This window comes from Panthera uncia (genome assembly GCF_023721935.1).
Source record: "Panthera uncia isolate 11264 chromosome B2 unlocalized genomic scaffold, Puncia_PCG_1.0 HiC_scaffold_24, whole genome shotgun sequence".
Taxonomy (NCBI): Eukaryota; Metazoa; Chordata; class Mammalia; order Carnivora; family Felidae; genus Panthera; species Panthera uncia.
Window position 1 is genome coordinate 47,646,944 of NW_026057580.1, and position 25,116 is coordinate 47,672,059.

The 25,116-nt window shown below is 35.8% G+C and overlaps 1 long non-coding RNA gene across 1 annotated transcript in view; it reads right to left on the reverse strand.

Annotated features, from left to right (window-relative positions):
• Positions 1-8,574: 8,574 nt before the first annotated feature.
• LOC125938684 (uncharacterized) overlaps positions 8,575-25,116 on the reverse strand; it is a 22,953-nt gene continuing 6,411 nt past the window's right edge. The window contains exons 3-5 of the long non-coding RNA XR_007462768.1: positions 14,309-14,413; positions 12,315-12,361; positions 8,575-8,641 (exon numbers count right to left, since the gene is read on the reverse strand). This is a non-coding gene — a long non-coding RNA (uncharacterized LOC125938684). The remainder of the gene's footprint in view (positions 8,642-12,314; positions 12,362-14,308; positions 14,414-25,116) is intronic.

Consider the following 25,116-nt stretch of genomic DNA (forward strand, 5'->3'; position numbering starts at 1 on the left):
AAAATTAGGTTATTATTCCCTTTGATGCCTTCCTCCCAAGGCAGATCACAAAATGTGAAAGCAAAGGGAAGGGAGAAAAACAGCAAATAGGAAGACTATACTCTCTAGCCAGCCTATCACAGTTATAATATGGTATTTGAAAAAAAGACATTTCAAAAGGGCACCATTATTAATGCCACTAAGAAGGAATTGGAAAATTGCAGTTTAAATCATTGGTTTTGTGCCAGTTCTCTTTTTTATATAAATATCAATTCTCACTGTGAGGTTTTGCACCTTAATTTAGTTAGGAATACATTTTAAAAATGGCTTGCTAAAAGTGTGATTCAATGGAAGGAAAGTATTATCAAGTGGTGCAATGTTCCATAAATAGCTATTATTATTATTTAATATTCGTTAAACACCCACAGTGAGCTAAGCACCGTACTAAACTTTGGAAAGATATGGCTCTTTCTCTGACAAGGAAAGATTAAATACATAGAAGATAGGAGAGCTTAAATCTACTTAGGATCTGAAATTTATTTTTCTACTCCAACTTTTCCTTGCTTCACTTGTCAAATTAACATAATTCACTATATTAGAGGAGGACTAATGATAGTTATTCCTTACCTGTGTTCAGTGTTTTATATTTTACATGGGTTTTTATATGTATATCTTATTAGATAAGTTGACAGATGGTCTCTGGAAGATGTGAGCACTAAACAGAGGTAGTTTCATTTTAAGAGAAGACCAAAAACTTGGAGGGGTCAACTGGCCTGTCAGAGCATCAAAAGGCAGTTGTACTTAGGGGGAAGAGAGAGATTTTTCAGATAGGCAATAGGTGCACAAAACAACTCTCTCTACCACCTCAGCTACCAGTTTCCCTCCCTGGAGGCAGTCACCAAAATCGATTTCTTGTGTATACTTCCAGAGATATCAAATGCACTCACTAGCATACAGTTTACACATGTGGCTTCATACTATATGCACTGTTCTGTACCCCGCTTCTTTCTCTTTATGAAATATTACAGAGATTATTTCATGCTACATTACCATTTTTAATGGCTACATCAGATATTAGGTATAACTATACCATAATTTATTTAAATAGCCTATTCTTAAAGGATATTTAGTGGGTTTTGTTTTGTTTCATGTTTTGTTTGTTCCTGCAAACTTCTGCTTTATCATGATTCAAGTAGATATATAATTTCCTATAAGGGAATTGCTGGGCCGAAGTATATTTGAATTGCTAATTTTGGTAATTGTTGCCAAATTCTCCTCTGAAAAATCTGTATTGATTGAAATTCCCAGCAGCAATGTATAGGAGCACCCATTTCCCCACTGTCGCTAATGCAATGTTATCAAAATTTGTGGTCTTTGATCATCTGATAAGTGAAAAATAAGATTCCATGATAGTTTCATCTGCCTTCCTTCTAATTATGACACTGTTTGAATTTTTTTTCAAGGTTTAAAAAACTCCAGTATTTCCTTTTCTGTGCACTCTGTTTATACCATTTCAGTTTGTCTTTTGGAGTGGTTGTTCTTTTACTGGTTGATTTTTGGGAATTCTTCTCATAATAATGAAATTAGTCTTTAGTACATAATCTGAATTACATATATTTTTTTCCTAATATGTCATTTATCTTTTGACTTTTTTAATGACATTTTTTGCCTTACAAATTTAGGTTTAATTGTTTGACAAATTAATTTAAATTAATAAATTAATGAATTAATCAATTTGGGTTTACTTACCTATAAAATTATTTACTAATACAAGATTATTTAAAAAAGAAATTCCTTCATTTTCATCCAGTACAATGATTTTATAGGTAAAATATTAATCCATTTGGTATTTATTTGATGTGAGATAGGGATCTAACTCTGGTTTTTTTCTTGATGGGCACTAAGTGGTCCAAAATACACTAATGAATAATATAATTCACCTTCCCCCCCCAATGTGAAATGCCACCACCATCATACATTAAATTATTTTATAAAGAGTAGTGCTTTAGTAAGACTATTATTCAGTTTACGAATCTAGAAAGTCCTCTGGGTGAATTCACCACAATTGGTGCTAAATATGACCTACTGAATCCAAGTAGATGTATGTGGCAAGGAACACAGAAAAAGTTATATGCAGGAAACAGGCAGAATGCATAGCTGGAATTCAGATAGCAAATAGGAACAATGAAAAGTTGAGATTAAAATATAAGGGGAAAAGTAAAGAAGATTCCAAAACAAATGTCTGAATGATACACAGGGTAATAGGAAGAGACATATTCCAGTTGCCTTCATGATAAAGTCCAGACTCCACCACGTGAACTGTCACACCTGTCTTATCTGGCTTCTGCCTACCCTTCTAGCCCAGGGCATGTTCCCCTTAACTTTTCTTTCAGATTTCAGCTTACACATTATTTCCCCAGTCTTCTTCCCTGACCTGGCCAAGACTGATATTCCTCTTATGTGTCTCTGCATGATTCTGTACTTTAGACTCTAACAATCTAGTCTCTTAATGCTTTCACCCCTGTTGTGGACATTTTCCTTCACTCCTCAGATTTTGTAGCTCTTTGTCCTGGTAACTAAATTTCTCTCCATGCATCTTTGTGTGTGTGTGTGTATCCGTGTGTGTGTGTGTGTGTGTGTGTGTGTGTATCCGTGTGTGTGTGTGTGTGTAGATAGAGGAGGGGGAAGGGGGTAAATTGGACCTGATCTGTAATTAAGCAACTGGTGCTTCTTTTTTTAATTTTTTTTTCCAGCATACATCTGACTCACAATGTTACATTAGTTTTGGGTATACAGCATAGTGATTCAACTTCTCTGTACATGATGCTGTGCTCATAGTTGGAGCTTCTTATGAGGTAGGCTCAGTCTATTTCAACACAACTTTCACATTCAGGTTTCTGTATCCACTACTTGGTCAGAAACTCGCAAATACCATTGGGCCCACATGCACAGTTGTCAGTGCAGCACTAAGCCCTAGAGTGGTTTTCATCTCACAAAGGAGCAGACTGGGCCATAGTCCCCTTGGGCAGCCAGCTCATCTCCTGAGTATCTTCAAGGGAAGGGTTTGGCAAATTACAGGCCATGAGCCAAAACTCCCCCCTGCCTTTTATATATATATATATATATATGTATATGTATATATATGTATATGTATATATATGTATATGTATATATATATATACATATATATATATATATATTTACCTGTATATATATATATATATATATATATATATACATATATATATATATATATATATGTAAAGGTTTATTGGAACACACACGCCATGATAATGATAACTATATATATCAAAAACTTATTCTTAGATCTGATTATTTCACTCTTTTTCTTATACAGGTTTAACGCCCTTCAGAATCTTTATGGATTATAGAACTCTCTAAACTCTGAAAGGAAGATATCATAGCTATGAGAGATTACTCTGAGTTCTGCAAATAAAATTATGTTTTTATTCGGCCTCCAATTGTCTCTGCTAATGACAGAATGCAAAGTAGTGGATAATCAAAAGTCATACATGTTTGGAGACTTTGTTCTATGATGGGTGCAGTAGTAAATTTTCCTTCCTAATTGCATTTTCCTACAGTGGCACCAAAATGAGCTTGGATTGTCTGAGCATATATTAACTGGGAGACAAAGATGATAATTGTGCTGGGCAGGAATAGAAGCCATTTAAAAATGTTTAAAAATTTCATTTTCTATTATCCTCAAAGCAGATAATCCACAAAGCAAAGGGGTGAGGGTCAATTGAGTATAAGAAGTTTTTTGTTCTAGTGCACCATTATGATTTTTAACATAGCATTATCATTTTTATTTTGCAATAATTTTTTAAAAATCTTGCATACTTTAGTTAAGACATTCATTAACTGTAAAATTTTATACCAAATAATCTCATGTTTCAATTACTATCTAGCTCATGATGTCTAAAGCATTATTTATTCTATTCATAAGTTAATGCTGTTTAAATTCTGTTAGCAAAATGTATTAAATTTTTTTATGCATTTTTTCACCCTTCATATTTTTAGTTATGCAAGGTTTAAAGGTCAGGCAGAGTATTTTAATACTTTGGGCATTCTTAGAAAAAAAATTTACCTAAACTGGATGAAGCAAACCATTTTTACCAGAATCTGGAACCCTTGTTGTGGTTGGTGGTTGTGCACATTGATATATTATTTCTGGAGATCAGTTTTTCTATTTGTATAAAAATCCATGAAATATTTAGCATTTGACTCAATTACACTTTGAGGAGTTGTCTTAAGAAAATAATTAACACAGGGGTGCCTGGGTGGCTCAGTTGGTTGAGCGTACGACTTCGGCTCAGGTCATGATCTCACAGCTCGTGAGTTCGAGCCCCACGTTGGGCTCTGTGCTGACAGCTCAGAGCCTGGAGCCTGTTTCAGATTCTGTGTCTCCCTCTCTCTCTCTGACCCTAACCCACTCTCACTCTGTCTCTGTCTCTCTCAAAAATAAATAAACATTTAAAAAAAAATTTTTTAAAGAATTAACACAAAAAAATGTCATTGCAACACTGTTTATTATAGGGAGAAATCTAAATTTCTAGCAGTAATAGCATATCTATAACTTCAGAAATCATGTTTTCAAAGATAAGTTCATAGCCTGGCAAGATGACTATAATGTAATTATTATTAAGTAAAATTAAACACACACACACACACACACACACACAGGCAGAGCATTATCTCATATATCTATATGCATGTGTAGGGGCAGGGGCAGGAGCTGGAGGAAGGAATGTGGAAGAAAATTTGCTAGTGATTATTAGAGTTGTGAGATGATAATTTTTACTTCTCATTTTCAACTTTTACCATCACAAATTTCTGTAACACAAAATTCTGTAGCTTATATAAGAATGAGTTTTATTTCAATAACTAGATGCTGGTTCCCAGAGCAGGTAGATTAGGTAAACAGCCCTCTTTAGAAAATGCTTTCTACAATTGAAACTAGACCACTTTCTCACACCATTCACAAAAATAAGCTCAAAATGGATAAATGACCTGAAGGTGAGACAGGAAACCATCAAAACCCTAGAGGAGAAAGCAGGAAAAGACCTCTCTGACCTCAGCCGTAGCAATCTCTTACTTGACACATTCCCAAAGGCAAGGGAATTAAAAGCAAAAATGAACTACTGGGACCTTATGAAGATAAAAAGCTTCTGCAAGCAAAGGAAACAACCAACAAAACTAAAAGGCAACCAACGGAATGGGAAAAGATATTTGCAAATGACATATTGGAAAAAGGGCTAGTATCCAAAATCTATAAAGAGCTCACCAAACTCCACACCCAAAAAACAAATAACCCAGTGAAGAAATGGGCAGAAAACATGAATAGACACTTCTCTAAAGAAGACATCCAGGTGGCCAACAGGCACATGAAAAGATGCTCAACGTCGCTCCTCATCAGGGAAATACAAATCAAAACCACACTCAGATATCACCTCACGCCAGTCAGAGTGGCCAAAATGAACAAATCAGGAGACTATAGATGCTGGAGAGGATGTGGAGAAATGGGAACCCTTTTGCACTGTTGGTGGGAATGCAAATTGGTGCAGCCACTCTGGAAAACAGTGTGGAGGTTCCTCAAAAAATTAAAAATAGACCTACCCTATGACCCAGCAGTAGCACTGCTAGGAATTTACCCAAGGGATACAGAAGTACTGATGCATAGGGGCACTTGTACCCCAATGTTTATAGCAGCACTCTCAACAATAGCCAAATTATGGAAAGAGCCTAAATGTCCATCAACTGATGAATGGATAAAGAAATTGTGGTTTATATACACAGTGGAGTACTACGTGGCAATGAGAAAGAATGAAATATGGCCCTTTGTAGCAATGTGGATGGAACTGGAGAGTGTGATGCTAAGTGAAATAAGCCATACAGAGAAAGACAGATACCATATGGTTTCACTCTTATGTGGATCCTGAGAAACTTAACAGAAACCCATGGGGGAGGGAAAGGAAAAAAAAAAAAAGAGGTTAGAGTGGGAGAGAGCCAAAGCATAAGAGACTCTTAAAAACTGAGAACAAACTGAGGGTTGATGGGGGGTGGGAGGGAGGAGAGTGTGGGTGATGGGTATTGAGGAGGGCACCTTTTGGGATGAGCACTGGGTGTTGTATGGAAACCAATTTGACAATAAATTTCATATATTGAAAAAAAAAAGAAAATGCTTTCTACAAAGAGGCTGTAAGACTGAATCTTGTTTTACAGCTGCTATTTCTCATTAGCCAGTTCGTTATCATCATTGCACTTTACAGCTTGGTCTATGATGGAGAAATTATCTAGCAAGGTTGGATACTTCCTTGGTATTCAGAAGGATTTACCTTCCTGGAGAAAAATATTCCCTTTCTCTCTCATGTATCTCCTATGCTACAATCCACTTTCTCATCTTAAATCCTTGGCTTAAAACATAGTAGGTTCTATGCTTCTTGTCTAGAAGCAGGAAGATCTGTTAGGGGACTGTTATAATAGTCTGGGCAAGAAATGATAAATCTAAACCAAGTCAGTGGTTTATCACCTCCCTCACATAGACATCTTCCTTACTCCACTCAGGCCATGATCATATATGGATGTTCTCCTCACCCTGTTCAGTCACAAAACCCCATGCCGTTACTCTACATAATCCCTTCGTTGTATACCATCTTCAACCTGTTCTATCTCTGACACCCCCATGCCAGGCCACTGGCCCCCATGTGAATGCCAACCTTACCCTGCTTGCGCTCCAGTACCCACCCAGGCCATCCTACATGTGTACCCTCCTAACTCCACCAGGGTGCCCCATACATGTTTTTCCTTATTTACAATAATAAATTATTACAAATTTTAAAATAATAAAATTTTTAATTAAAGGAAAAGAGACACTGGTAGAACTTTTAGTCTAAAGATATTCTAATACCTTAAAGTCCTTGGCCAAACCCTGACTTTATTAGAATATGTGAAACACACTCAAGGAACATGGATTCCTTCTTTTGCTACAGTTATCAATGTAATCATTGTTTAAAAGAGTAAACATATCAGTTTTACATTAAATATCATGCACATGCAGCCACACACTCATATTCTTTCACTGTCATTCATTCCTCTGAGGATCAAAAATTGGCAAAAGATGGGTACCTGGGTGGCTTAGTCCACTGAGTGTCCAACTCTTGGTTTTGGCTCAGGTCATGATCTCACAGTTCATTGGTTTGAGCCCCACATCAGGCTCTGCAGGCTCTATACTCACAGCACTTGGGATTTCTCTCTCCTTCTCTCTCTGCCCCTCCCCCACTTGCACGTGCATGCTCTCTCTCTCAAATAAACTTTTTAAAAATTGGCAAAAATAATAAAATTATTAGCATTTTTAATGAAAAGTACTGCCTATTGCATTCTGTTGCTAAGAGTCTTCTGCTACAACAAGAATGATGGTAACAACAAAGGGGATACAAGGAAGGTATTAGGGAAGACGGAAGGAGAGAGATGAGAAAATAAGAAAGTGAAAAGGTGCGAACAAGGAAGGTAGCAAGAAGAGAGACAGAAAGAGGAGACCAAGGAGAGAAAAGGCAGAAGAGGGAAGCTAAGTGTGAAAAGGAAGTGTCAAGATGACATTCAGGAGAGTCTGACTTGGCCACCAAATCCCATGGCACAGGGTTCTAACCCTGTGCCCCAAAGCAGTGTCATTGTCAAGTCAGCCCCAAAGCAGTGTCATTGTCTCATCAGCCCCAAAGCAGTGTCATTGTCAAAATAAAAACATATCTACTCCAAGATTGCTGACAAGTAATGGAGAAACTGTTAGTTCATACATTTCTTTAATACACAACTGAATGAAGCTGACATCCAGAGTTTGGTACAGCCAACTTCTGGATGTTGTTTATGTATTTGTTTAATGACACCTTTAAATGATTCCTATTTTGAGAGTCACTTTTAGAGGCTACACAAGAATCAGCATCTGCAAATGGTGAGAAAGTTCTTGGTTGGTCAAAACTTCAATGAGGAAGAATATGGATATTATATGTATAACTGGAACACTTGCAATGCTTTGCCCACATCTCATTTTGCTGCTTTGATAAAGAAAGAACTACATATTCTGTAAATAATGATGTCCATGTTTCAGATTCAATCCCCTACCAACCATGCAGAAAGATGTCTTGTCCAGTGTTGTGGTTCTTGTTAAAGCCAGGGTATTAAGCCATTCCCCTTTAAACAGTTTTGTCTCAAAAAAGTGTAACAGAATATAAAGATTTTTCTCTACTATTCATATGATTGTTGGATTTACAAAAGAGTATTCTTGAAACACAATAAAACTTAAGGCAAAACTTTTAGAGAAAAGGGATACCCTTTCCCAGAATAACTCAACAGAGTTATTTCATGGGTTAGGTTAATTGGCAGATATTTTTAGCTGAGGTGAATCTTTCTATATATTTCCTGTAGGTGCTATTATAAATACTACCGAAGATATCAAGAAAGAACGTTACCTTCCCAACATCCGTTTCTTTTTTTTCCTTCCTAATAGAATCCTGATTTTGTTTGGATAGCGCTGTCCCCACCCATCCACCCTCCCCCCAACCCAGTGACTGAGGGATAACAGACCTCACTGTCAAGTTATTCCTGCTTCACAGAAAGCAGTCAGCACATGACATGGCTCTGGCTCCTGCTGTAAGTAAAGAAGACACTGGTCTACATTTGTCCAATTATAGTTGGGGGAAAGGGTTTTCTCTCATTTAGGAGGTGAGCAAGAATGTATGTTGATTCAGATAGTGCTGGTATTGTATAACCATAAGAGTAGCAAGTCTAAATTCAACACTCTCACACTGAGGATAACAGAGCAGAAATATAGAACATGGATCCTTGATGGTCACCATTGAATTATTGCAGCACCAACCTGACCAAAACTAATTCTACTTCTGGACTTTCTGTTATGTAAGATAATTAACTTTTTTACTGTATAATTTTTTCTTGAATTGGGCTTTTTTATTTGCAGCCAAAAGCATACTAGTTGATCAAACTATGTCCAAGCTCCAGTAGGAAAGCCAGAATTGCACACAGACATCCATGCCAACCTTGCAGTGCTAGGGAAGGTGCTTTTATAGGTTATAGTCAAGAGTTACATGGCCTTCTCAGTGTCCCTGCAGAAAGAAATCTGAAAATAATTGGAAATACTGGAGACTTCTCTCACAGATTCCTTCTATTTAGACAACTTTAAAACTTAAATGTGGACTCACAGTCTTTTCTTTTCTGGCATAGAGGAAATCAATAATGCAAGCTTTGCAAAGGTAAACTTATTGATTTGAGGACAAAGGAAATGATGCTATATAAATTCAACCAAAAAGAGTCTTGGGAAATTCTGATATTCTTTGACAACAATCTACCTTTGAGTTATAGTTTTTTAGCACTAGCTGCCATCAAAATTAAAATGTCAAAATCAGCTTAGTGCCCAAGATAAATGTTCACATTGTTATGACAACCTCTTTTTCAAGTTTAACATCAGAAACCTTAATTTGGGGAGAGTTAATATTTACTTTGGGAGGTTTTTTTGGGGGGGAGGGGGTTGTACAAATTAGACTTGTTTCAATTATTTCCAGAATATCACTATTAGATTCTACATTATCTTTTCTATAAATAAAATATTCTATGATCAAAATCAATTTCCAGTTTAGTAACATAAATCATATGCAAATTTGTTATATATGTGTTTTATATACTGTTCTAGGAAGAAAAATTCTATTTTCATCTGATTCACAAAGGAGTCATGACTCAAAAAGTTAAAGCTATTGCTGGAGACTGAATAATAACTGTAGGTGGTCAGTCAGAGAAATTACCATGAAAAGGTAAAACAGATAGAAAGAATAAAATTAGATGTATTTTTTAAGTTTTGCTGCAGTAAATATAATAGAGGACAGATATATGGAAAGTGCCTCCTGGATATGGCAAGTGGTTATATAGGTATTTGAATCTGTTACAGTTTGTTGTGGGAAACACTACAAACACACAGGAAGCCACTGGAGCCCTTAAGATATTTAATGACAATATATTGTGGTACATGTACAAATTAGATGTATATCTGTCAGTCAAAGTCCTGGCAGGACATTTGAAAACAAAAATGGAGACATTTGGTTCTACAACAACTTTGGTACACATTTTGGGCTAAGATGTATATTTTAGAATCCTTTCCATTTTGTTAATGTTAGTTTTTAGTCATTATACTTCATGTTGACAACTTTTGAATATAAACAAATACATGTTTCATAATCATTAACTTTCTCATAGTAAATCCAATCCTTTTTTCTTCAGGCAAAAATATTCTTCTAGTTCCAGAAACCTGGCACTACTTTATTACTGTCAAAGAGCGAAATGTTTATGTAAACTTCAAAGACAATTTGCATTGATTCCATTTCCAAACTATATTCTTTCACGTTGGATTCATATTTCTCTTTTAAGTTGTTATGAACATAAATTGTGTGTGGAGTGTGGGTAGGTGCATGGGTGTAGTTTACTGAGCTGATCAATGGAGAATCCACGTACACAGACGATCTCAAGCCACCACCAGCTCATCATGTCTGTGTCTTTTCAGGAACTGACTGAATGGGTTGTTTGGTGCAATGGCAAGTGTTCTGGACTTTAGGTCTGGAGGTAATGGCTATTATTAGTCTTTTCATTAACAAGCTGTAGGACTCTGGCAAGTCCCTTCACCAGCTTATCTTTTATTTCCATAAAAGGGGTTGAGGCACGGAGTCTCTGATGTCACTTCTAGCTTTAAAATTCTGTGGTTCTCACTCACGTCCCTAATTATCATGCCTAATAGAAGCCATAAGTTTTGCTGCTTTAGTTTGAAAGGGCCTTTTTCAAACTGACATTGAGAATGCTAAATACACTATTTTAAAATTTAGATAAAGAAATTAGCAGATGATATTAAAATACAGCAAATCCCCAGTGACTTTTTGAGTCTAACAATTACAGCTTCCCATGAACTTTGACATTTTCCTGAATTGCATAAATTATGTTTATCAATTCGCAGGTAAATATTTATATGCCTAAGTAATGATTCAACAAAACTATGAGAAATGGAGAGGATAATTTACACTCTAGAGTAGATATGTATTTTTAATTCAGCTTCATTGAAGAAACTCTCCTTAATATCCTTAAAATCTTCTTCAATGTCTTAGAACAAAGGAAAGAGCTATTTATCCACTGCAAAGGCTGAAGTATTCCATGCAAGCTATCACATGGGTATTGAAAAAACATTACTGCATTGTATAAATTCCTATGTACTTAATACTTGCTATTCACTGTATTGTGTATTATGTATATTGTTTAATTCTCACAACTGTTCTTTGACATTATCTCCATTATTTCTGGTCTCAAAGAAGTCAAGTAACTTAACCATAGACAAGAGCTAGTAAGGGACAGAGCCAGGATTTGAACCTAAAATTCTAAAGCCAGTGCCTTCAATCTCGCTACCCTAGTATCTCTGGCAACACTGCCCAGACATATCCACTACATCTCAAATACTTCATCATTTTTCACAGATAAGGAAGCTGTTCACTTAACTTTGCTTTCTCCCTTCAGTGATGCCTCTGCACACTGAACCCCTCCACATGTCCCTCTAGCAACATCCACTGATACCTCAGGAATGAGAACGAAGTAGGTTTGGCCTCAAATGTCAGTGTTCTCAAGCTCTGTAACAGGGCAACTGACACATCAACATGGCATGTCTTTTGACATCAAAAGCCCTATCTCTTTTCTCTTGATTATAGACCACATTTTTTCGTAAATATCTACCTCGTCTCTCCTTCCACCATAATTACCCAATTGTCCCTACTCCAATTTTCTCTAGAAGACATCTACCTTCTAAATGTGCTTTAGAAAAGTTTTGACCTTTACTGGTCTTTGAGAAATAAAGAAAGATTGGAGGCACTGCCCTGGACTAATCCACTTCTGTCTTAGACTGGATCTCTTGAAAACATTCTGAGATGAAGAATTGTGTGCATAAGGATGGTTGGGGAGTGCTCTCAGGAGATACACTGCAAAGAAGTGAGGAAAGGACTGAGGAAAGGAAGACCCAGTGATAGGTCAGCCCTGGGGAGGGGTCTGGGTGCACTATAACCCTGTCAGACTGGTGGATCTAATTTGTGTCTTCAGTTTAATTATGTTTCTCTTCCAGAGAAAGGGCTTTTAAGGTTATAAAGACCAGTCCGAAATCTGACTATGCAGAATTTAAGAGCCTGAGCTTTCTCTCCTGGGAAAATAAATGGAATAAAGAAAGGTTATGAAATATGAAAGTTCTAAAAATAACAGCAGATCAAATAATTTAGTTATATTCTACTTACCATGAAGTTTTCACACCCTGAGCCTCCCTGTGTGAAGTCTGTGTTATCTGATTAGAGAAAGCAGAAAGAGAGAGAAAGAGAGAAGCCATATGAAAGAGAAGCTTAGTTAAGGATGGCAGACTGCACTGCAAATTCAGAAACGTCTTTAATATGTACAAGAACTGGTGCAAATTCATCTTTTGTTTTCTATAAATAATCCAGGTTTGATGATCTTAAACTATTGGTAAGAATATCTTTCCCTTTCATCTTTCCTGGACTTGAGCCAGGAAAGAGTTAACATATAACTCTTTGTTGTTTCACTTGAATTTAGCAAAACCCAGAAAGAAAATTCCTTCCTAAGGCATAATTAATTTCTACAACATGTTGAAATAAGAGCTGCTAACTTAGGCACATACACATATCCCTATTGCTAGGTTCTCCTGGTTGGATTTTAAAGATATTCTTTCAAAGAATATATAAAAGTATAAATATATTTTTAAAGATATTCTTCCAAAGATAGATAGATAGATAGATAGATAGATGATAGATATATCTCAAGTTCTAGAATAAGGAGGATTTATTTTTAAGGGTTTTTTTAAGTTTATTTATTTTGAGAGAGAGAGAGAGATAGCACAAGCAGGTGAGGGGTAGAGAGAAGGAGAGAAAGAATCCCAAGCAGGCTCTATGCCATTAGCACAGAGCCAGATACAGGGCTTGAACTCATGATCCATGAGATCATGACCTGAGCTGAGATCAAGAGTCAGATGCTTAACTGACTGAGACACCCAGGTGCCCCTAGAATAAGGAGGTTTCACTGACTGAAAGATATTGAGGAAAACATAAAGCTCTTATTTAAAAGTATCAAGTCAAATACATCGGTGGTATAATCTAGGCTGAAAACAATTATTTACTTTTCTCCTGATGGGAGATTATATGATAAATATGCAAATAATGTTGATCAAACTAATATGGTCAAATTAATAATTCTATAAACACTAAAGGTTTAAGGAGTGTTTCCATGTAAAGAATAAAGAGGTATGCATGTATGTATGTATTTAAAACATTTCCCATAAGTTACAGTATCCTGGGAATTATATAAAATGTACTTTTAAGTACATTTTAAGTCTCTAAGGGAATCACAATTAATATTTCATTTTAAATAAATTATGCTAGGAACAGGATATAAACTTGTGGAAGGTATAGTTTATTTGTTTTCTTTATTTATACTACATCCCCAATAGGTGAAACAGTAACTACACAAAATAGGTGCTCAATAACTATCTGTTGAGTTAATAAATTAGGACAAGGCCAGTGAGGACTATAAGACAGTACTAAGAATAAGAAATTATCCTGGCCATTCAATGAATATACTTTGTCTTAGAAAGAGAACTAGCAGATATTTAAAGCAAAAGGAGTTCAATCCAGGTTTGGGTTAACACTAAAACACTATTTACATTTGTCCAAATTCTATTCACAATCTTGGGTTCTTACATAAATGTTCCAAATTCTTTTAAAATAGCACAACAGGCATAAGCCCAGAACCATGACAGCTTTGTTTCAACAGAGAGTTAAGAGATGGCCTGTTTATGAAATATCTTTACCATGAATTATTCATGTTGGGAAATTAACAATATACTTACTAATTCCGCTGTAATGTCTAACTGTGTTATTTGACCAAGACTTTGAAATTGTCTTGGAAAAGCCAGGAGAGAAGTGAGAAACTGGCAAGGAATATCACCCCATGGTGTCACATAAAAACACTAAATACTCTATTATCATCACTATTATATAATGTGCTTTACACTTTACAAAGCAAATTGATATGTTATCTAAACTGATGATCATGACAACCACGTGAATCAGGTAGCAATACTGAATCATGCTGGAAGTTTGGGAGTACTAGTGCCAATCTTCTGCAATCTAACCAATTGAAAATAATGATAACAATAATCATGATCATACTGATCATAACTAGTACCTAAACAGGACTTATTCATGTGCCAAGTGTGACCTACCTGCCTCTACATGTTAGCTCCATTACTCCTCCAACAATCAGAAGCCACCAAATTGGAATCGAGGCATCTGCTTTATTCAAGTTGGTTGGCAAATTCACTTTCCACCTGGTAAAAAAAATAATGCACTTTTTGTCCCTCTCTCCTGGACTGAAAATAACCAGGGAATGACCACGCTGACCTTTCCACCCAGTGTCATGCTATAAAGCTGGAACAGAGAGAACTGACATGTAGCTGGGACAGGCTTATGTGGTCTGATGGTCTGTGTACTGACAACCTGAGCATGAGAGCTCCAGCCTCTCCTGCACCCTGGCAGGTCTGTGAGCTGGGGGAGGGGGTGGGCACAAATGCCAGGCTTTCCCCAATCTCACACTCTCAAGTTTTTTCAGTAGGTGGAAAACTGTTACTGAACATGCTGCTGTTCTCTCCTGGGAAGGAAAGCAGATAACCGCCCCCCGACTATGCCTCCATGGGACACTGCGGGGAAGAAAATGAGTGTTCCGGTCCATCCTGCCCCCAGCATCTCCAACAGCCAAATGAGGGAAACTGAGGACTATGTAGGCCTAGTTTCTTCCTCAAAGGCAAGGAACTGGCAAGCAGCAAAGACAGGTCTTGAGCCCCTAGCACTCTGACCACAGAGTACACATCATATTTACTCTTCACTATACTAGAAACCTTGCACTCCGACAAGTTTGATGAACACTGAGAGGCAAACATTCTAGAAGTCAAACTCTTGAATGCTCTTCTGGAAATGTTTTCATGCCCTAACCAGATACTCTTTTCCCATAATTTCTTGTCAAATGTGCTGAAAACATGTCACTGAAACCATTTCTTTCCAAGCCAAGTTAAGAGATAGAGTAAACAACAAAAAAGGAAAGGAAAAAAAATTGTGATTATAGTTCATCTCACAACGGCATATTTAAAATTTGACTCAACCTGACTTTGGTGTATTTCCATTACTCTATAAGTACTCATTATATTAAAACATCTGTTCATAGAGTTACCATTTGTGCCAAAAGCACTAATATTTTGCTTTCCTAAATATCAGACTCAGGAACAGATGTTACTTTATTCTCTTTGTATTTTGTCATCAGTCTTCATTCAACAGGTATCCCAATATGGAACTGTTGTTAGTTTGCTTTCCAGTAAACATATATATATATATATATATATATATATATACACACACATAATTAATATGTGCTGGGTCTTAAAGTGTTTATGTACTGCTTATTAACAAGCTCAAACTGTAGACCATGAATAAATTTGACTGCATTTTGTGAAAAGCAGCTCAGAGTCTTGAACTTCCTAGTGAGAGTAGAATTATATCATCTTCCACCCTGGAAGACAATTTTATATTTTACATACATGTATTTTGTAACCACTACCACTGTTATTTACTATTTGTGCTGTTATGGAAGGGAAGAAAGTTACATCACTTCCTTGCTGTGATTCTTATAAACAATAAAAAAAGTAGCATTAAGGGTCACAATTCTATCAGTTTTCTGATAAGAGCTTCAGTTCATAAGCATGGTGATTGGAAGAATTTGTTTTTCTCTAGGCAGAACTGGAATTGAAATTAGATTGAATCAAGACGATAGTCCTCAATACCTTTGCTGCCATTTAGAAAGATAATTATTAATTTTTTTATTTCTAGGAAAAAAAAAACTTAAGATTTTCAGATATCAATCTAGGCTAGTTGCTAGTGATTTATCATAATCAGTCATAACTCTGGACTGAGTCCAGACACCGCCTCTAAATCCTCCGCCCAGCACTCCAGCATCTAGGACCCATGGGTTGGAGTTTATATGAGGTGAAACTATTTGCCTTTCTTATTACATTTGAAGTACCTCACCTGTGGCAGTTTAAAAAGGAAAAAAAAATAAATATAATCCTATAATATTTACAGAGGTATCGGTGCCCTTTCAAATTCTGATTAGTGCTACTAATCCTTATAGACTCTTTCAACATTTTGCAGGAAAATAGTGAAATCTAATTAACTATATTCTAGAAGGGACTGTGACTGATAATAGCTTAGCAACTAAAAGGGTTCATCAAGTTTAAAAGAAACATAACAAAGCCCCTGTTAAATATTTGAAAAATGGCACCAGTATAACCAAGGAAATGATTTTTTCATTTAATTTAGTTTTAACTTAAAGGAAATGATTTTTTAATTTAATTTAGTTTTAACTTAAACAGTCATGTATGGCTGCCATATTGGGTAGCACAGGTATATAAAATCTTGTTTTACCTTCATAATAACCTTGTGAAGCAGGTCATCTCCACTAAAAAGAGAAAGAAGTACAGAGATATTAAGTGACTCGCCAGCATTACAAAGCTGGAAAATGACCAAATGTATACTTGAATCCAATTCTCTGGAAATCCAAGTTCTCAATTCTTTTGATGGTACCACATCAAGCTCAAGGTAAGTATGAATAAAGAGAGGACAACCCCGCAAAACCAGTGATTGTACACAACCCTCTGAAAGTTCACAAGGGAAGTATAGTACAAAGAACTAACTCTCAAAATATGCTATTTTATCCTACTTATAAGCTAACAAATAAGCGTGCCACAGTTTTATGGAAACCACATAGAAAACAGGAGATTCCTGAGTCAGAGAGTAAGGACTTTACTATAGCAATAGCAGTAGCGTATTAGCATTTTCTTGTACCAATTTTCCAAGCCCAAATTCACACAGAGTGATGCCAAGAAGGTCAGCTGACTCTCACATGCAGTGAGTGCATTACAGGCTGCATACTGAGTTTAGGGAACTCAAATATTTTGTAATGGGCATTAAGCATCCTGCTCATTACTCCAAAGCAGGCATTATCTTTATCATACTAGACAATAAGCATGCCTCCCTTCCCCAATCCCTACCTTTCAAGACTATTCTCTATGCAAATATCCTTGAAATTGATAGTATGGAACAAAGGCAATCTCAAGATTTGCATAAATGTGAGAGACCACACACCACCCATGACAAGTGACAAACTGGGAGAAAACCAGCCAAGGAAAGAGAGACATGGCTAAATATCAACATGAGAGTTAAAGTGAACAGATAAATGTGTATGTTTGATAGAAAGATTATGTGTCCAAAGTAAAGAACAGAAAATTAATGTTGAAACTACAAAATTAAGGTGAAAGTAAATTTGAAAAATAATAGTGCCATATAAATGTCAAGAAACATTGGCATTTTTATGGGGCATCAATAGATGCCCATTTACAAATATAATTTCTCCAAAACTAGAGGCTACTTCACTCTTGGAATTGAATTGTAAATATATGCACATACCCCTCTTCCAGCCACCATAAAATTGTAGCATAAAAATCATAAGACATTAGATCTGAGAGATGGTCAGAAATAATGAAGTCCTCGTAACACAGGGAAACTGAGATCCAAAGGCATAGAGTGTCTTTTTCAGGGCCACACAGCCAGCCATCAATAGATCTGAGATGCATTCACAGGAGTCTCTACTCTTGGCCCCTCCATTTCATTATAACACACTACCTCTTGCTTCTCAGCACGAAGTAGATTGAGCCCCCCACACCCCCCAAAAAAGATACTTGCAAACCTCCCTCTTGTAGAACATGCCCTTGGAACTAGTTGGAGCAGAGCCAAGTGGTCTGAGTTAGCAATGCTTCCCCAGGTGGAAGCCCAGTAGGAAACCTTAGTCCTGCAGATGGCTTAAATGCTCATTCCCTTGAGTCTGCCACAAAGGCACATTGCACTGCAGAAGATTTAAAAGAAAATTGTGTGCACAGCACAGGAACAAGCCCAGATCTTCCCTGAAGAATTGAGTACTTCAGTAATATCATTAAAGCTGGGTCAAAAAAACATCATTTCATTTTTTTAATATGCTAATTTAACCTCAGGCACCAGCTCACTTAAATGAAAGGCACTTCATAAAGTTCATTTTTATTATTCTCAGCTGAAAAGTAAACAACACTTCTACAGGTGTCCTTCATATTAAAAGGCTTTATTTGCTGGCAACAGAGACTCTCTATTGACTAAAAACCTTATCTATACTTCACAGAGCAGATTGTTTTTCCCCAACACCCTTCAAAGAGGTGTAGCCTGTCCATTCTGGACAAAGGAAAATAGTGTGATAAAAGAGACAATGTATCAACAGCCAACTGAAAGAGCTCTTGATGGCCAATGCTGGAACAATTTAAGCAGCAAAATAATGCAGTATTCAATTAAAAAGTATAAAATAAATATTCATAAGTCTATATTGATAAACAAATAATGTAACTAGGCATCAACAGCACTTTTATAAAGATAATTGTCCCAAAACTAGAGGCTATGGTTTTCTTTGGACTGAGTCATAAATGTACAGACATATAAGTACAAATATAAATTACTGAATAAGTAGAATAAATGGTAGAGGAGAGACAAATCTTCCCCACAGAAGAATTCTAAATAATATATACACATATTCTCCCCTCCAGGAGGTGGCGCTTAATTCCCTACCCTTGAGGGTGAGCTACACTTAGTGACTCACTCCCAAAAATTAGAGCAGGGAAAGGGAAAAACAGTCCCTTTGCTGTGGAGAGTCCTGGAGAGAGCTGCCTTAACCAAGTGATGAAGGTTAACATCACCAGTAATGACATGTGGATATGATGTACTCTGATGTGAGGTAATGAGAAGGTATTCTTCCCAAATCCCATAACCCCAGTCTAACCATGATAAAGACATCAGACAAACCAAGATCAGGAGACATTCTACAAAATACTTGGCCAGTACTCCTCAAGACCATCAAATCAAGCAGAGTGAGAAATTATCACAGACCAGAGGAGACTAGGAAAATGTGACAACTATGATGTGTCCTGCAATGAAACATAAAGAAGGCATTAATGGAAAAGCTGGTTAAATCCAACTAAGGTCTGCTGTTTAGTTAATAGTGATGAATAATGTTGCTTTCTTAGTTTTGATAAATGTACTCTGTAATGTAAGATGTTAACAATGGGTAAAACTGGGTGATGGATATACAGGAACTCTGTACTATCTTCACAACTTCTCTATAAATATAAAATTATACCGAAACAAAAAGTTTATGTAAAAAAAAATAGATGGTACAAATTTATCTCATCATATGCTGTCTGTCTGAAGCATGGCAGAATTCTATAGCTAATGCATTGCCCAATCCAAGACGCACATTTTAAAAAAGGTTTGGGGAAGCTGAATGAGTTTAACAGCCAGGGGTGGAGTGGAAACAGCACACTGCACAATAAAAGGAAAAGCAATGTCGGGGTCCTGGGTGGCTCAGTCGGTTAAGCATCTGACTTTGGCGCAGGTCACGATCTCGTGGTTTTTGAGTTCAAGCCCTGCATGGGGCTCTGCACTGACACTGTGGAGCCTGCTTGGGATTTGCTGTCTCCCTCTCTCTCTGCCCCAGTCCCACTCTCTCTGTCTCTCAAAATAAATAAACTTTTTTAAAAAAGGAAAATCAATGTTTGTTCTTCACTGAATAACCTGAGTATTATTTATAATAATTATTTGTAGTAATCTGAGAAACAGAATGTGTTCTGAACATAACAAAAATTGAGGCTCTCCTTTATAGGTCAGCAAAAGTATTAAGGTAAAAGCCCAAACCAGTAAACTAACCAGATTTCAAAGAAACAAAAGTGTGCTAGCTATACAATAGTGTCTATGTTTAATAGCATAAAAGACTCAAATTAAAAACATAAGTTTTAGGGGTGCCTGGGTGGCGCAGTCGGTTAAGCGTCCGACTTCAGCCAGGTCACGATCTCGCGGTCCGTGAGTTCGAGCCCTGCGTCAGGCTCTGGGCTGATGGCTCGGAGCCTGGAGCCTGTTTCCGATTCTGTGTCTCCCTCTCTCTCTGCCCCTCCCCTGTTCATGCTCTGTTTCTCTCTGTCCCAAAAATAAATAAAAATTAAAAAAAAAAAAAAAAAAACTTTGGAAAAAACATAAGTTTTAGACAAACCTTCAAATTTGAGAAACTTCTCTAAATTCTCTTTACTCTAGAAGTTATCTAGGATATTATAACAATATCTGAAATTTATATTATCATCTCCAAAATAGTAAAATCATTTTGCCCGTAAGTCATAGCCCCTTCCTGCCACCCAGTTCTCTAAATTACTTCCTTTTCCCAAGAAAAGGCCTTTTCCCACACAGGCCATCCTCTGCTTTCAACCTTGAAGGTTTCAGCCCCAACCTAAACTCCACCACACCCCCATCCTCACTCATCACCTAAATCCCTTAGCTTTGTCAAAGAAATCTCAACCATCTCTTCCTTTAGACATCTTTTTGGATTTGTCTTCTAAACAATAATCCCTTCAAAATGACTTTGTAAATGAATGGAAGTGACTTGGTTAAAAAAAGGCATATATCAGCTTTCCACATAAATTTTATATAGATGGGGAAAACTTCCTTGCTCTTTTTCTCCTCATCTTTTCATATAATTGTGTTTCCAAAAGATACAAGAAAGGCATGAGCATAACCTGTAATACATGTGGTATGAATTTTCTTAAAAACAGTCCTTAAAGTCAAATTCGACTATGAATTCTATGTTAGGGGTACTGACAAATGCATAATATTCTGATCAGTATATATGAGGTTTACATTTTGTTTCATCACTTTTATTGCTGAAGAATACATTTTAAAGGATGGATTAAATATTCAAAGACACAAACACTAGTAAATACCTTTTAGTTCAATATGAAGATAACAAACCCATTAGTATATCTACATATGAGTATGCTCAGCAAACAGGAGACTGAACAAATGTTTATTGAGTACCTCACGTTACAGGAAATGTGCAAGCACTTTGGCAAATGCTGTCTCATTTCCTTTTTTTCTATAAATATGTGAGGTCAATATAATTATCCTCATTTTTCAGGTTGTAAAACCAAACATCCAGAGATTAAATCACTCAAGGATGTGTTACTTAAGGTAAATAATTAGTTCCTTTAAGTGATAAGCCCCAAAGTATCAGTGACTTAACACAGTAAAATGCTATTTCTCATTTATATCACCATCTAATGCAAGTCAGAAGGAGAAGGGGTTGCATTCTGCCCCACCTCGTCATTCAGAGACACCTCCCCCCCCCCCAGGATACTTCCATCCCATCCACTAGTGGATGGAGATTGAGAGCTAGGATAGTACATTAAAAGTTTTTGTACACCAGGCCTAGAAATGGCACATACCACTTATGCTCACCTTCCATTCCCCAAAAATGATCCCTCTTCTGTTAACAGGGAAAGAATGGATGTTTTCTCCCTAAGGTAGGGAGAAGCTAAAGAAGGATGCTCTCACTACTAATAATCAACATAGTACTGGAAGGTCTAGCTACTTCAAAAAGGCAAGAAAAGCAATACAGATAAGAAAAAACAAAGTGTTCCTATTTGCAAATGACATGATCATCTATGCAGAAAACACCAGAGTCTACCAAAAGAGTCCTATAACTAATAGGTGAGTAAGCAAGATCAAAACACAAAATAAATCACATTTCTGTATCCTAAAAATAAACGTGTCAAACCTGAAATTAAAGAAACAATGCCATTTACAATCCCTCCAGAAAAAACTAGTAAGATGCTTAGGTATAAATTTACCATCACATGCACAGAACTTGGATGCTGAAAATCATAAAGTGCTAAAAAAATCAAACAAAAGGATACTTGATTAAATAGAAAGTAAATACAAAGATGGTAGAATTAAAAACAAGCACATCAATAATTACATTATGTGTAAATAATCTAAACATCCTAATTAAAAGGCAGAGAAAGACTGGACAAAAATGCAAGAGGCTATCTATAAGATATCTATATCTTATAGATAGAGGCTATCTATAAGAAACCCACTAAGTATAAAGACATAGATAGGTTAAAAGTAAGAGTATAGAAAAAGATATACCATGCAAACATTAATTAAAAGAAAGCTGGAGTGGCTTTATTAAAATCATACAAAGTAAACATCAGAACATAGAACACTGGGGACAAACAGAGGTATATAATGATATAACGGTCAATTCATCAAGAAGACAGCAATTCTAAATGAGTATATATCTAATAACTTACTTTCAAAATACATGACTCAAAAATTGACCTAGCCAAAAGAGGAGATTAGCATATCTAAAATTATAGTTACAGATTTTAACCCTTCTCTCAACAATTGACAGAAAGTTGACAAAACATTGGCAAAGGTATAAAAAATTTGAACAATTCTGTCAAGCAAATAACATGGAAGAATCACAGAATATACATTCTCTTTAACATACACATAACATCACCACAGAGACTATAAGCTGAGCCATAAAATAAGTCTGAATAAATTTCAAATGACTGAAATCATACAATGTTTTATAAGCCTGAGTATGACGGAATTAAAAGTCAATTTTAAAAGAACATATAAAATCCTTATTTTCGAAGTTAAGAAGTGCACTCCTAAATGTTGCATAAGCCAAATAAGAAACCACGAAGATATTAGAAAATATTTCTGACTAAACAATAATGAAAATACAAATACTAAAATGTATAGGGTGCAGCTAACATAGTGCTTAGAGCAAAATTTATAATTCTAAATGCTTACATTGTTGGTGAAAAAAAGTTTTAAACTAATTTTCTTAGCTTCTACATTAAGAGACTAGAAAAAGAAGAGTGAGTTAAACCAAGGTAAGGAAAGGAAGGAAATAATAAATATAAAGGCTAAAAGTAATTAAAGAATAGATAATAGAGAAAACCAAGTCATTCAGAAGCTGATTCTTTGTAAAGATTAATACAATTGAAAAATCCTTACCTAGATTGATCAAACCAATAGCAAGAATGAAAGAATATCACAAAGATATTACAGGCATTAAAAGAACATGAAAGGAATATTATGACTAACCTTATGACTATGAATTTGACAACTAAGATTAAATTCTTAGTTAATTAAACTAAGATTAAATGGAAAAATTCCTTAAAGGATATAAGTTACCAAAAGTGACACAAGAATAAACAGAAATCCCACAAAGCCCAATATATGGTGTTTTGGTGTTGCTGTTTATGGGTTTTTTTTATTTGAGTAAAGAATTTGTACTTAAAAATCTCCCACAAGGAAAACTCAAGTTCCAAAGAGATCCACAAGTACATTCCATCAAATATTCACAAAAGAAATGACATTGATATTTCTCAAAACCCTTCAGAAAAATTTTTAAACTCATTTTTTAAAAGACAGCATAGCCTTGATACCAAAACTCACAAATTAATACAAGAAAAGAAATTTTCAGACAAATATCACTCCTTAACATAAATGTAAAACTCCTTAACAAAAAATAGCAAATCAAAGTCAGCAACAGATGTTTTTTTAAAAAACAATACATCGAAACTAATTATGATGTTTTTCCAAGACTTGGAAGTTTTTCCAAGACTGCAAGATTGTTTTAACATCCAAAAATCAATTACTGTGATTCACCACATTAACAGAATAAAGAAATCACAAAACCATCTCAGTAGTTGAAAAGATACATTTGATTAAATTAAATGCCCACTTATTATAAAAACTATCAGCAATTTAGGAATAGAAGAAAATTTCCTCAAACTAATAAAAGGGATCTAAGAAAAACTTGTAGTTAATATATTAATGATAAATGATGAACATTTCCCCCATGTATATTGGGAAGAAGATAAGAATGTCTGCCCTTACCACTTCTAATCAGCATTTTTTAAAGGACTATTTATTTATTTATTTAGAGACAGCACACAAGCAGGGAAGGGGGCAGAGTGAGAGAGAGAAAGAGAATTTTTTTTTATTTATTTAGTGTTTAATTTACATCCAAGTTAGTTAGCATATGGTGCAACAATGATTTCAGGAATATATTCCTTAATGTCCCTTATCCATTTATACCATCGCCCCTCCCACAATCCTTCCAGTAACCCTCTGTTTATTCTTTATATTTAAGAGTCTTTTATGTTTTGTCCCCCTCCCTGTTTTATATTCTTTTTACTTCCCTTCCCTTATGTTCATCTGTTTTGTATCTTAAAGTCCTCATATGAGTGACGTCACATATTTGTCTTGAGAGAAAGAGAATCTTTTTTTTAATTTTTTTTTTTTACTGTTTATTTATTTTTGAGAGAGAGAGGCCGAGTGTGAGTAAGGGAGGGAGGGCAGAGAGAGAGAGAGGGAGACACAGAATGTGAAACAGGTTCCAGGCTCTGTGCTGTCAGCACAGAGCCCAAATGTGGGGCTCAAACCCACAAACCATGAGATCATGAACCGAGCCAAAGTCAGATGCTTAACGGACTAAGCCACCCAGGCAGCCTGACAGAAAGAGAATCTTAAGCAGGCTCCACACTCAACATACAGCCCAATAGTATGGGGCTCAATCCCAAGACCCTGGAATCATGACCTGAGCCAAAATCTAAAAAGAGTTAGATGCTCAACTGACTGAGCCAAACAGGCACCCCCTATTCAGCATTTCACTGTAGTACTAGTCAGTATAACATGGCAAGACAAAGAAATAAAAGGAATAAAACAGAAGAAATAAAACTGTCTCTGTTTGCAAATGAAATGATTGTTTTCACAGAAAGATCATAAGAATCTACAAAATATCTACTAGGATTGATAAGAGTATTTAACAAGATCACAGATTGAAAATCAATATCCAGAAATCCACTGTATTTCCCTATGCAAAAAATAAAAATGGAAATTGAAATACAAGTACCATTTACAAAAACATCAAAAATATTATAATGCATAGGGATATTTCTCTTTTTGCTACTTGATTATTAGTTTATAGAAATGCTACCAATTTATACACCCTTAGGTTTATTGCAGCATTATTTATAATAGCCAACATATAGAAGCAACCCAA